Genomic DNA, 15,002 nt, shown 5'->3' with positions numbered 1-15,002 from the left:
AAACGATTACGAAAGATTACGTAGTAGTCATTTTATATCTAGTAAGATGCATTTAATATATATTTAGAGGGTTTTGGGATGACAACCACAATTAGGATCATTGCGAGGCTAATCGCCGACAACATACAGTTTCAAATTCAAGATGCTTATTTCTTCCACCATCATTACATTTTGAATAATATTTAGCTGGTACCAAGTGAAAGAAGCTGGCCTCGTCTACGGATCATCAGTTAAACAGGTGTGTCCAAACCTTTTGCAAAGGGGGCCAGATTTGGTGTGGTAAAAATGCGGGGGGCTACCTTGGCTGCTTTACATAGAACAATATATTTAAACAAATTTTAGCAAGCCCTTCTGTGTGTCACATTTGCTTTATTATTTTTTTTAATTCATGATTTCAACAGTCTCGTCTTTGTGGCGTTCTCTTTCGACACTCGGGCTCTTGCGAAATACTGCTGCTGTGAAATTAAACTAGCTTCAAGTTGCTATAATTTCTCGCTGCGTATCTTCCCTGTAATGTTGTCGTACATGTCAGCGTGTCTTGTTCGGTAATATCATCGCGTCACATCGAACTCTTTGAAAACAGCGACTGTCTCTTTGCAAATGAGGCAGACACAGTTGTTGCGTGTTTTATTGAAGAAATAGTCCAATATCCACCTATCCTTGAAGCGTCAGCCATCGCAGTCAACTTTTTTTTTTGATTGATTGTCGCCATTTTAGAAATTTGGAAGTAAAGGGTCACACGGGGTGATGTTGCTTAAAGTGCTGCTCTTAAAGTTTTTCGAACTTTCGTGAGAATAGGCTGATTTTGTGTGGACAAGATAGTTGTAGATATCAAGGTAGCAGATGTCAGCCAGAGAGGGCGAAGACAGCGGGTCGAAAAATATCGATTTAGGCATCAAATATGGATCTGGCGAATGGATGGACTGAAGCTTTTCCACATAACGCCTTTTATGCAACGCATCCAATGAGTTAACAGCGTCTGAAAGCACCGGGGCTTCCATGAATTGCACTATAAATTGCACGACAATTTGAAACCATTGAGAATACGGATAAACAATGACGGACAATGTGGCGGCCGGATACAGCGACACGTCATTCTGTGACGTTGGTGAGTAGGGTCTATTGCATTTTTCGTCTTTCTGTGATTGCCTTGTTTTGTTTTTTAAATATTAGACTCATGCTTCGTAAAAAACATACAATAACGACATCATAAATTGCTTTGTACAATGTAAAGGGATAAACTGTTTTGTCCAATTTTTGCGTCATTCATGGACATTGCGCTGTTCCTCTGTGTGATTTGGCAGTATAATAAACACGCTTTGAGATGGTCACAAGTCCTCAGTAAATGACAATAATATAAATCCTTTTTCACACAGAACAGGCACATGGGGATTTCTTCATTATCTGTCAATGTTTTTCCTCCATTCTTTGTTACTATAGCACTGATGCAATTGATTGGCCCGTCTGTGGCATACTTTCTTAGTATTAAGCTAAGCAGAACTGAAGATACGACAATGTTTTCAAACACATTTAATGCTCTTTGCTTTTCTTAGGTTGACACTCAGCTAGGAGTGGCAGCATTTTGTGATGGCAGTCGAGTTCTCTTCCACTGGAGAATATTTCAATATGTAGTGCATGTAATATAACTTTCAATATTTTGTTCAAGAATGAATTCATTTTAAGTAATGTATTTCATCTGCTTTTATCACTTCATTCACTTCAACAATAGAACACCCAATAATATGAGGACTCATGAGGTAATTTTAATTCATGAATAATTTTAATGTATTATTAAAACGGGACGGAATTCCATGTGTTTTCACTTTTTCCAAAACATTTGTTTGATAGCACAGAAGGGCACGCACAAGGCCCATCTGCCGAAGTGGAACTATGATTTAGTTTATGTGGCCCCTAAATAAGCTGTCATCCTCCATAATGCATGGAGGGAGCTGACAAAAGTAGCTCTATTACCATGTTGATAACATCAATTTGGGTTGTCACAATGGGATGAACTGAAAGCCAAGCCCTGCAAGGCTGCTAGCTCTGCACCAAGCTACAAGGTTTCGGCTTTGATTAGAATCTCAGCCCATCCATTCTTCCATGCCCTCACTACCTCCTACAGCAATTAGATTTATATAGAACCTCCAGGATATTTTCACTTGAGATAGAGATAAAGCGGGTTGTTTCCACAAGAAGACATGTTGCAAATGGAGTTTATGATAGCCTTCACATATTGAAGCGTTTGATTGGTTGGAGGTCAGCAGTGATCGCACTGTAGCTGGGAGGGACGATGTGAAAAGTGTGGAAAGTTTACAAGCTTTTTAAAATTCCTCAGTTGCTCTGATCTCAGCCTCTCTGATGTCAAAGCATTATCTGTGAGCGAGGAAAAGGAATATCTTCAAAAGTTTTTTTCTCTTTTTGAAATCTTGAGCTTCGATTTGTGGAATACCATGGATACAGATGAATTGTTAGATTAAAATGAATGATTTATTTTCTTTGCAATATAAGTTTGTAATGTGACTGTGATGGACTGAGGGGGAAAAAAAGAGTATTGCACAAACAGACAAGGAGTAAATTGAAAAGCCTTTTTGAACAAAGTGTCGTCAGATCATAGAAGTACGAAAAATAACATTGATTTGCTTCCTTAAAATTGTGTTTTTTCTTGTTTTTTTTTTTTAAAAAAAAACATTTTAATGACTTTAAAGCATCTTTGCTAATAGGTCAGTGAAAAAGCCCCTAAGTAATTATGTATAACACAGAGGGAAGGGATAACCAGTAAAAGTGCAAGGTATTGACTGACATCCAGTGATTGCGTGAAACGTTTTTGAGAAAATCTGATAAATGGCAAAAGGTAGAACTGAAGCAATAATGCAAGTCAGAGCACAGTGAAAAAAAATGTTGACTGAGAGAATATTTTCAGGACATCTACTTACTGTAGCAGTGGCACCTTTTATCTTGATTTGTATGGAGACCTTGAAAGAACATATAATATATGATACTAACCTTTGGGGAAAGGTTGATGCTTAACTGAATATTAGAGTCTTTGCGATGTTTACAATAAAAAAAGGAGATATTTGGGCTGTGGAACAAACCAGCTGTGTGATGCCCTAGCTTTACGAGTGTCGTATACTGTACAATTGTTTTCCTTCCTGATATGAGACACAGGTGGCCTGTCCTCTTCACTGCAACGCCGTGATCAGCCATGTGAACAACCCGAGCTGCCATCTGCTGCTGGTTGCCTGCCGTCTCCTCTTGAGCACCGTGATCTTAAAACATCATGTGCTATTTTTTTTTTCCATCCTCTCTGCTGTGCATTCATTTGCATTTGTGTTGTTATTTTTGTCACCCTACAGTCGACGCTAGCTATATAATCATCGTTTGTCTCATTCTGGGAAACAAGTGGATGCTTGTGGATTTGCATCATTGTCTCTAATTCAGCGGCTTGGACCCAACCACTGGATGCTTGCATTATGAGCACGCATGAAGACAGGACCTTGGAGACGCTCTTCAGAGGTGCTTATGGATAATAACCTTGAATAATTTACCATGTCATACAGAAATTATCCCATATAGCACGTTTATCATCTTCTAGATGTAGTCCCTTAATTCATCTGCATTAGCAATTACAAAAAGCATTTGAATGAAAGAAAAGAACAATACAAGGCATAAATTGGGTTATTGACGCAGGCCAGTCATGGATTTAAATCCATTTGCATTCAGACTTTCTACATACACCCACACTTAAGGTAGAACTTCTAAGATTATGTGTTGGTTTTTCAATGACTAAAGTGGTCTTCATCAGACTGGCTTGCCGACAAATAGAACCAAGGATTTTGCACCCGAGTCAGAGTCACCTGATTTTGAGAATCTGCCGATACAGAGTCCTGATCTGATACCGAGAAAAAAACGTTTTTTTATTTTTTAATTTTAATTTGAACAAAAGTTCCAAACATGTTACAGTACTGTACTGTTTCCAGAACTTGCTCTTTGTCCGGGAGTGTTGCGAAGAATAAAACTTATTAGGGATAGCCTGATCCAATCAGGTGAACGGATATTGTGCCGACCAGGCCATTTTTCAGAGGATCTGAAATGTGTGAAAAGGATCGGGTTTTTAATTTCTGCTATATTAAACAATTAAAAAAATATATCTACCATATTTTTCGGACTATACGTCGCACCTGAGTATAAGTTGCACCAGACAGAAAAATAAGCAATGAAAAGGAAAAAACATACAGTGGGGAAAATAAGTATTTAGTCAACCACTAATTGTGCAAGTTCTCCCATTGAAAATATTAGAGAGGCCTGTAATTGTCAACATGGGTAAATTTCAATCATGAGAGACAGAATGTGGAAAAAAAAACAGAAAATCACATTGTTAGATTGTTTGACGCCTGTTTTACCTCATTATCGGTATAAAAGACACCTGTCCACAATCTCAGTCAGTCACACTCCAAACTCCACTATGGCCAAGACCAAAGAGCTGTCGAAGGACACCAAAGACAAAATTGTAGGCCTGCACCAGGCTGGGAATACTGAATCTGCAATGGGTAAAACGCTTGGTGTAAAGAAATCAACTATGGGAGCAATTATTAGAAAAATGGAAGACATACAAGACCACTGATAATCTCACTCGATCTGAGGCTCCATGCAAGATCTCACCCCGTGGCGTCAAAATGATTACAAGAACGATGAGCAAAAATTCCAGAACCACACGGGGGGACCTAGTGAATGACCTACAGAGAGCTGGGACCACAGTAACAAAGGCTACTATCAGAATGCGCCGCCAGGGACTCAAATCCTGCACTGTCAGACGTGTCCCCCTGCTGAAGAAAGTACACGTCCAGGCCCGACTGCGGTTCGCTAGAGAGCATTTGGATGATCCAGAAGAGGACTGGGAGAATGTGTTATGGTCAGATGAAACCAAAATAGAACTTTTTGGTAGAAACACAGGTTCTCGTGTTTGAAGGAGAAAGAATACTGAATTGCATCCGAAGAACACCACTCCCACTGTGAAGCATGGGGGTGGAAACATCGTGCTTTGTGGCTGTTTTTCTGCAAAGGGACCTGGACGACTGATCTGTGTAAAGGAAAGAATGAATGGGGCCATCTATTGAGAGATTTTGAGTGAAAATCTCCTACCATCAGCAAGGGCATTGAAGATGAGACGTGGCTGGGTTTTTCAGCATGACAACGATCCCAAACACACAGCCAGAACTGGCTTCGTAAGAAGCATTTCAAGGTCCTGGAGTGGCCTAGCCAGTCTCCAGATCCCAACCCCATAGAAAATCTTTGGAGGGAGTTGAAAGTCTGTGTTGCCCAACGACAGCCCCAAAACATCAATGCTCTAGAGGAGATCTGCATGGAGGAATGGGCCAAAATACCAGCAACAGTGTGTGAAAAGCTTGTGAAGAGTTACAGAAAACGTTTTGCCTCCGTTATTGCCAACAAGGGGTACATAAAAAAGTATTGAGATTAACTTTTGGTATTGACCAAATACTTATTTTGCACCATGATTTGCAAATAAATTCTTTAAAAATCAAACAATGTGATTTTCTGGGTTTTTTACCACATTCTGTCTCTCATGGTTGAGGTTTAACCATGTTGACAATTACCGACCTCTCTAATATTTTCAAGTGGGAGAACTTACCCAATTAGTGGTTGACTAAATGCTTATTTGCCCCATCGTTAAACTAAAAGCTGCCCTTAAAATCCTTTTTTAACAAAAGTGCAAAAACATTAACCATTTTAAAGGCAGTACTTATTTCTCAACATGCCCATACACACAGCTGAGCTTGAGATGCTCTTTTTCACAAGAAGGTGCAAAAACATTAGCTGTTTCAAAGGCAGTACTTATTTCTCTCAACAATATAACAAAATTTACACTGGTGGAATGAATTCCAAATTTTCTGGAAACAAACAAAGTGTATTTAGAAATAAGACTTCTTTTAACCAATATGCTTTGTTTTCACAAATTTCTGTACTATTTCGCATGTTTTTAGTGCTACTGCTGAACTTAAATCTGGTTTTAAACGTTCTGCATCTGGAGTAACTTTTGTACACCACCAAAACAACGCACAATTTGACACGGAAATACATGTTAGCGAAGTCGCTAATTAGCATAGCACTCGGCGCTAGTACCACCTCAAAAACGACAACAATAAAATCTAAAAGGTACAAGAGGGTTCGTGTACTCACCTCTGATAGACTGACACGGGACTTAGCTGAACACTAGGGACTTTTTCTAATTAACACGACTTGAACATACTGCTGGACAACAGAAAGACAAGGAGCAACGAACTATCTTCCCCTCTCGCTTTAAAAAAATTACTTGCGCAGAGAAGCGCGACCGCCGTGTCCCTGCCTGTCTCATACATAAATTTATTTTGGAGTCTTTTGAAAAGGAGTAAATCTCTTGCTCAGTAACCAGCAGCATCCATCATAACGTTGTGTGTGCGTCCGTTAAAGGTGTCCGGGCCTGTCTTGAATTTCGTTTCGCTACTAGCAGCTGTCATAAAGTTGTTAGGGAAAATCATCGCTTTTGAAAATGTATGAATCGTAATTGAATCGTCACGTGTCGAATCGCGATGCATCGAATAATCAATTTTTTTGGCAGTGCCTTAATGTATTGTGTAGATGTGTTGAATGCATGCATGTTTCTTTGTTACAGTTTCACAAACTTTCAAAAACAAATTACTTCATATAAAAACAAGAAAAGAGCACGCCTTGTGTTTTATTGGAGGACATCATACCAAACAAACTGTTATGTGTTTTGTCTGTAGTTTCTGAGTAATTTTAGTTATAAGGGTATAGATTGGGGCTATATTAGATTGGCACATTGGTCACAAAATAGCTTTTGGAATCCAATAAGTTAATGCATGGCTGCCTTCCCTTGAGAGTTTGTACAACGTTACCACACAAACTACCAATAGCAACAACAAAAAAATCCCCAAAAAGCAACAGGCTACGCGATGGATCCAATAATTGAGCTTTCCAATAGTCTTGAGTGCACTGGGCATCACTCTATCTGTCTGGCACAATATCACCATTTAAAATTATAGCATAATATATTAGGGCAGAATTTAATAGTGGTATTGCTGAACTTGTTCACCCCAAATGAAAGGAATAAGACAATGTGTTAGGCCTTGATCCAGTGAGTGAGTTAGCACAGTGATGAAACACACATGCAAGACAGGGACCAAGTCAGCAGCATTAACCATCTGATGACACCTGTCAGCACCCTAACATCAGCTCACTATACAGGTATCCCCTTTCAACATGACAAGAAAAATCATTACGAGAGAAGATTAAAGGTACCTTTAAGGGAGGGACATCTTTTTGATATGAATACTAAAGGGCACTATGTTCAAGGATTAAGAGAGAAAGCCAAGCGAGATAATGCAGTGTACCACCAATGGAGAAATCTACCCATAGCTCCATAAAAATACACTGGATCATCAATGAATTAAGTATATCTGCACTGTCTGCAGATTAGTTTAAAAAAAAAATTCATGAAATCGTTGGACCATAAGATTGTGTTGAACACGAGAACACTTCACTTTGCTGGAATCACAGTAGGGCTCTGATAATATGGAGGACCAAAGCTGCCAAAATTATAAATAAAAGTAATTAAAAAATAAATCAATAAAAGGCAAAATATAAACGACTATAAATACAAAATAAGAATTAAGATACAAAAACTAAAAATAAATCCAAAAATAAATATGGAAATAAATAGCTAATTAAATAAAAGTAAAAATAAAAATGAATATATATACAAAAATAAGAAATTACATTAAAAATGTAAGAATAAATACAAAAATAAATGTGGAAATAAATACAAAAATAAATATATTAATTGAAATAAATGTCAATCAATAAATAAAAGCGCTTTGCCTTATATTTACTTATTTCATTGTCAGCGCCAACTTGCAAGTGGAAATGTAATTCAAATGAGGGGGCGTTCCTAAGGGTGCCATGGGTTGAACTATTCGCTTATTGGTTGATCGACATTCGATTTCTGAAATCTACAAGCCATACCTGCAACAGATGACAGAACGTGGGTCTGAAAGTCAGGGAAATAACCGACCTAGTAGTCCTACTTGGTGAGAAGTGAGAGAATATGCATTATCCACCGTCGAATGTCAAAGCATGGTATAAGGTGAGTTTGTATGACAGTGGCATATTTTAAAATGAAAACTTGGTCATTCGTATGGCATGCTGCACTCTCTATATATCTGACTGCTACTGGTATCAAAGCTATTTGTAACTGCTCCAGTGTAGCTTAGCAGAAGTTACAACTAAGTTCTCATGAAAGCAAACGATATTCCTGCTCACCATAACATTGTTTTTAGAGTCTCTGACTTGAATAATTCCACTGACATCGCAACATTGGATGCTGGGTGATTACAGGGATCCCAGGATCTCATCCAAATTCTGGGTTCAGAATGATGCAAGGACATCTCCGGTTCCGACGTACAAAGGTTCAAAGTAAGTGAATGTCATTAATAATTTAACTTGGACTATAGTTTCATTCATTCAAATGAAGTGTCAAGAGGAAATATTTGTGTTAAAAAAAAATAACAAGCCGAATCATGACTTTGCCATCAGGGTTAAACCATTTTGTTATTTCAAGTCCTGTTTAAACACTAGACATTACTTCTTCAGCTTTTATGCAATGCAACTTTTTAAATTGCAACTTGTTTTCCTGTTTTTTCATGGAGGACTTCGTGTGCAAGAATCCATGCCACGTCTGGATCCACCGGGAATTGTCCGCACACTACAACTACAAACTGTTCGCCGTAGAAGATATTCTGTGCCAGCCCCCAACAGTCAAAGGCATAGCTATGGCAACCATAAAGTCATAAATTAAAGCTCTATATTGGGTGACTCGGAAGGAAGTACAAAAATAAATTAAGACCATATTTTTTTCACCCATTTTGGAAAGATAAACCCATATACAGTATAATATAGACCATTTTAAATTAAGTTTAAATATTTCATGCTTTTAATATTTATTACGCGCTAGGAATCTAATTCATTTAGATTTGGAGCGCTTTCGCTGCCAGCCTCTCCCAGTCAAAATGGATTGGGTGTCAAGCGCTGTCAATGGCAGCCAATGAGTTAAATGTTGATGTTTATGGCTTGCAAAAATAAGAAACCCTAAAATTTAATGTCTCAGAATTAAGAAAAAAAAAATTCTGGGCCCTGCAACACATTGTCTGTTATTGCAAAAATGTTGGTATAGTTTTAGTTGCCACTTCTGGGAGATGATTGGATGAAATTTTACCCATCAAAATCAAATTATGAGGTTTGGCACGCCCACTTTGGTTGTTGGCTCTTTGAAAATGGCTTAACAAGTTCAACTTCAAAAGGGATAATGTAAAGTGCACATTTCTAATCAATAACATAACATTAAAAAAACAATAAAAGCATGAAATATCCCTGACCAAAAAAGTTAAATAAAATTATATACAGTGCTGCTCGAAAGTTTGTGAACCCCACAGCGATGGTCAGATTTTTTGTAAAAAAAACTAAAATAACCTTATTAAATGTTAAGTTATACCCAAATCCACAATACTGACATTCCAAATAATGGACTGAAACAAAAGAAATAGTTATATTGTCATTCTTTATATAACAAAAGTGGTTGATTTAAGAAAAACTCAGATATCATGTGTGCAAAAGTATGTGAACCCCTTCAGTTAATAGGATATTGCGCCTCCTTTTGCAGAGATTACCTCAACCAAACGGTTTCTGTAGTGACTAATCAGCCTCTCACATCTACTTTGGGGGATTTTTGCCCATTCTTCCTTGCAGAACGCAGTCAGTTGAGAGAGGTTTGATGGGCGTCTGGCATGAACTGCTCGCTTCAGGTCCCGCCACAGCATTTCAATGGGATTAAGGTCAGGACTTTGACTGGGCCAGTCCAGAACACGAATCTTCTTCTTTTTCAGCCATTCCTTGGTTGTATTGCTGGAATGCTTTGGATCATTATCATGTTGCATGATCCACCTTCTGCCAAGCTTTAACTTCAAAACAGATGGCGTCAGGTTATGTTCTAGGATTTGACAATATTCCTCAGAATTCATGATTCCCTGAACTATGTGGAGTTGTCCAGGTCCTGAGGATGAAAAGCAAGCCCAGATCTTGACATTCCCACCTCCATGCTTCACTGTTGGGAGAAGGTTCTTTTGGTGGTATGCAGTGTTGACTTTTCGCCAGACATGGCGGTTTTGGTTGTGACCAAACAGTTCAATTTTGCACCTACATCAGTTGATGAAAACTCTTTTTAATTTAGTCTCGACAACACAACTGTTAAAAAAACAAAACAAAAAAACTACTGAATTGATTGATTAGGAAATCAGGTTGAAATAATAGAAAATTCCAAAATGTTGAGGGGGTTCACAAACTTTTGAGCAGCACTGTAAATACCAACACTTTCACAGTCTAGGGCTAGGCACATACAGATGAGGCTAATCAATAACTAAATTTGCCATATACGATGTGTGCATGTTTAGTTATATTTTAGGACTAGTTGGTTCAACTTTAAATTACATATTTGGAGTTTTATGTGATGGTCCACATGGTCATCACCCCCATGTCGGTGTCAGTCCCTGAAGTGCAGCTGCGACAGGCCTCGACTCCTGAAGAAATTCAGCAGATGTCAGAATGTTCTAATGTATTGAATGTCTACAGCGAGACTATCCATCCTGCGTCAAATATTTGGACTTGTTTTAAATGACAGCATAGAATGTTGGTTGTGGTTGATGTGACAGTACCTCAGTAATGTGAAGAAATAATAAAGGCAATGATTGTTTTTCTGCAAAGTAATATTTTATTGATGACCAGTGTAATACAATACAAATTATAAACAGGCAATTGATGTACAAAAAAGGACTTCCAGCACAACTAACTCGTTCATCAAAAAAAATTGCCCACTGGACACCAACATGAGCCACTTAAGGTCAGTAACTTTTTCCCCTAATACTGGCCAACTGCTCACCATCAGCATTCCCTGAAATGTAAATTTATTGTGTCTTCGAGGAGCTTTAGGGTAAAAAAAAAGCACGTAGATACGTGAGGACGAGAGATGTCTTATTGTTGAGGAACGACACCCCAACCTTCCTCGGAAGTGTCTAGAAGAAAATAGATGACAACGGCAAAATGGTATAACAGATTAGCTACGTAAGCATTAAACGAGACACCAGCCAGTGCAAACAGTCTCTCGGAGCACCACACGAACTTGAATGTGTGAATTTTGCTTCACTAAATTGCGCTAACGCTAAACTATTCCTTGTAAGTTTAATGTTGTTAGCAGCTTTATCCATGTCCCGCCTTGCCTCCCCTTCCTGAGACCCAATGCAAGGTATTAGCTTATGGAAGATTATGTAGATTCAACATACCTCAACTGGACTTAAGTAAAAAGTTTTTAAAAAAACACACACCAAATTACCAATTTAATACGTACCTTGTCCTCATCCAACCGATTGCCAGCATCCCATAGCCGCTTGGACTCCGACCTTCTCGTCTCGTCCCATTATTTTACGAAGCAAGCAAGCAGCAGGAAGGCAGACATTACTTCGTCGATCGAGAGGATCACTGAACTGGCATGTCATTCGACCAATGGGTGAATAGTTCAACACACGTAGTACCGTCCCCTCATTTGAATAACATTTCCACTTGAAAGTTGGCACTGACAATGAAATAAGTAAATATATGGCAAAGCGTTTTTATTTATTGATTGACATTTATTTCAATCAATATATTTATTTTTGTATTTATTTCCACATTTATTTTTGTATTTATTCTTACATTTTTAATGTAATTTCTTATTTTTGTATATATATTCATTTTTATTTCTACTTTTATTTAATTAGCTACTTATTTCCAAATTTATTTTTGTATTTATATTTAATTTTTGTATCATATTTCTTATTTTTGTATTTATTTTCGTTTTTATTTAGCTTTTTATTGATTGATTTATTTGTACTTTTATTTTGAATTTTGGCAGCTTTGTTCCTCAATATGATAAAAGTTAAAAAAAAAAAAAAAAAAAAAAAAAAAAAAAAAAAAATCCAACCACCATTCCAACACATAACTTTTAACTTGATCGGATGTAACGTTTTCAAGGGATCCAGATATTGACCACTACCAAATTACTCCATTAAACATGCTGATTCTTTTTTGGTTTTATAATATTGTGTGTAAAATACAAACTGTGAAAATGCTAAGTTACTCAGTGCAAACATTTCCTCAGTATCCCCCAAAGATAAATCTCTATAAAGGCCAAACAATATAGTGACCGCCTTCTCCTCACTACCCTCACAGAAGACTAGATGAGTATGAAGCACAGTAGCCAAGTGGCCTCTCCCTTGCTGCAATACATCACAAAGAGCCCCACACTAGAGAGAAATGTCAGGTAGTGGGATTTTATTTTAGGAATGTGGCCTTGACCTGTCCGGAGTCTGTATTTTCTGGTGGGTACAGAACATTTTACTCAGGAGAACCAGAGGCTACTGTATTAGGAATGAAAGGTAGAGGGAGAAGTGGAGTCATTCCTAAAGCTTCTTCCCTCTGGCCATTAAATTTTTAAACTGTTGACGAATAGTTGCATTGTGTCTTCTTTCTTTTCAGCTTCATCCATCTTTTATCAACTTTGCACATCTGTTTCAGCAGTAATACCATGTTTACTGTTGTGGACTCGTGATTTACATAAAATGTTGAGGAGCATTTCACATTACTACTAATACTCACTTCACACCACAAACACTACTGGGACACTTTGAAGTCTCAAGGAATCACTGCATTATTTGCAAACATGCTGTGCTTGTGTTATAATTATTACATTACTTGTCACTTGACATCACTTAACAATTGCTACATTTGTGCAACTGTTGCTATTTCTACTAGACTATTAGTCACTTTACATACATTTGTGGAGGACTTTGGAGGCAAGCTGGGTACACTTCGGCAGTGTTGTTAATAACGGCGTTACTAACGCCGTTATTTTCTTCAGTAGTGAGTAATCTAATTAATTACTTTTCTCATCTTGGCAACGCCTTTACAATTACTGAGGCGGAAAAGGTGTGCGTTACTATGCCTTGCGATGTTGGTTGACTGCCGCGAGAAAAGTCTGGAAAAAGACTGACTCACGGACACGAGAGAGCAGAACAGATGTGGGGAGGAGGCTAGCGAGTGTGACGCCATTGCAAACGCGATGCTACTGCTACGATGCTAGGTGGCTCCAATAATACCTGACTGTAGCCGATAGCCTACAAATTACGCCCACATGATGCTTTGGTAGATATCACATATATACAGAACTAGATGCAAATGACAGACACGGCGGCATTAGCAACATAAAGAACTAGATGTGTTAGTAAACAGCAGCCATTTTAAAGCAGTAGACTTCTCATGAAGGCTCTGTTGTAGAGAACCTTCCGGGCGAACCTAAGTCACTTTTCTTCTAAAATGCTCCTAAATCGACAAAACTTAACTTCTATCTTTGAATGATGAAACAGTTTTAAAACTTACACCTGTCGAAAACAGACTGAAGGGAGCTAATGCAATAACAGGAGCAATTTTAACAACTTTAACGATTGAGTCACAACATTAAATGACTTCCACACATAGCAAAGGTTATTATCTAGTTAGTATTATTATTATTATCTAGTTATCACAATATCCGCAATACCGCTGTTGTCCCAAAAACCCTTTAAACTTCAGATTGTGTGACCATTTTTTTTTTTAATAGAAAAAAAAAAACATGAAAATTATCACCAGTTACTTTGTCAAGTAATTAATTACTTTTACATTCAGGTAACTGAGTTACTAACGCAATTACTTTTTGTGAGAAGTAATTTGTAACTGTAACTAATTACTTTTTTAAAGTAAGATTAACAACACTGCACTTCGGACTGGTGGACGGTCAGTCACAAGTCATAGGTTTTCATGTTTGTATTCTTAATATGTAAACATTTACTTTGCAAGATGAAAAAGGTATGTGAACCTTTAACTGTTTAGCCCTCCTTTGGCAGCAATAACATCAACCAAACGTTCAGAGTAGCTGTAGATCAGACCTGCACAGTTGTCAGGATAATTTTGGACCATTTTTCAGAATGAAACTGGTTTAGTTCAGTAATATTCCTAGGATGTCCAGTGTGACTTGTTTTTTGAGGTCATGCCACATATTCACAATCTGGTTGAGGTCAAGATTCCGACTTGGCGACTACAGAATTCAAACATTTCTTCAGTTTAAGTTGTAACTGCCTCATTGTGTTTTGTTGATTGCAGGGCATTTTGCTGTTTTATGTAGTTTTAATTTGTGCCAGTAGGGGGCGCGTTTGCACTTGTGTATATACAGAGCAAGGTAATAATGAGAGAAGAAGCGATCTCAGCAGAGAAGGCAAAGGGAGCTCAAGCTGTTAGCACATGCAGAAAAGCCTAACAAGCGAAGTTAAAGGAAGAAAAGCCTAGCAAATTTCCTCAGTCAGTACTCAGCTAACGAGGTTAGTTTATTTCTTTATATTTATGTGACTGTCAATTGTGCTTATATTTTTCCTGTATTTAATTGTAATTGTGTCTGTGTTTCTTTAGTTTTCACCTTGTGTGTTTGGATTCTCTACAAGTGAGATTCAAATAAATTCATCTGTTGAGGAAACCACTTGTGCCTGTAGAACTTACTTGAGGAAGTTACATAAGTAATTGCATTGTCGATTTACTTTTATGGTTTTGGTCCTTGTACTGTGGGTGGACATATGGTTTTCCTGCAATATGAATTGGTAAACTTGGAAATTAATTTTTCAATAATTTAATTTTTCAATTTTTTTGGTGAGTGTTTCTGCCCAGGCCCTGAGGTAGCAAAGCAGCCCAAATACTCCCTCCACTATATTTCACATTTGGAATGATGTCTTGATGTTGTTGCGCTGTGCTTTTTTTCTCAGACAAAGCGTTCTCATCTTTCCAAAGAATATTTTGTCAGTAGTGCTGTGGAACATCCAGAT

General features: G+C 37.8%; 1 protein-coding gene and 1 long non-coding RNA gene across 5 annotated transcripts in view; one reads left to right on the top strand and one right to left on the bottom strand.

The window, feature by feature from the left end:
* The window catches only part of grid1a (glutamate receptor, ionotropic, delta 1a), a 489,918-nt gene that overhangs the window by 227,161 nt on the left and 247,755 nt on the right, over positions 1-15,002 (bottom strand). The gene's annotated exons all lie outside the window — the stretch shown is intronic.
* On the top strand, positions 8,004-10,913 carry LOC130922712 (uncharacterized). 2 transcript variants are annotated; one of them, XR_009064568.1, is made up of 3 exons: positions 8,004-8,158; positions 8,410-8,487; positions 8,721-10,913. It is a non-coding gene; the product is annotated as an uncharacterized LOC130922712 (long non-coding RNA). The 2 variants fall into 2 exon arrangements; XR_009064567.1 differs by having other exon boundaries at positions 8,352-8,487.

This window comes from Corythoichthys intestinalis, chromosome 10 (assembly GCF_030265065.1).
Source record: "Corythoichthys intestinalis isolate RoL2023-P3 chromosome 10, ASM3026506v1, whole genome shotgun sequence".
NCBI classification, from domain to species: domain Eukaryota; kingdom Metazoa; phylum Chordata; class Actinopteri; order Syngnathiformes; family Syngnathidae; genus Corythoichthys; species Corythoichthys intestinalis.
Note: the sequence above shows the minus strand (reverse complement) of the source record. Positions and strands in the feature narration are given on the sequence as shown.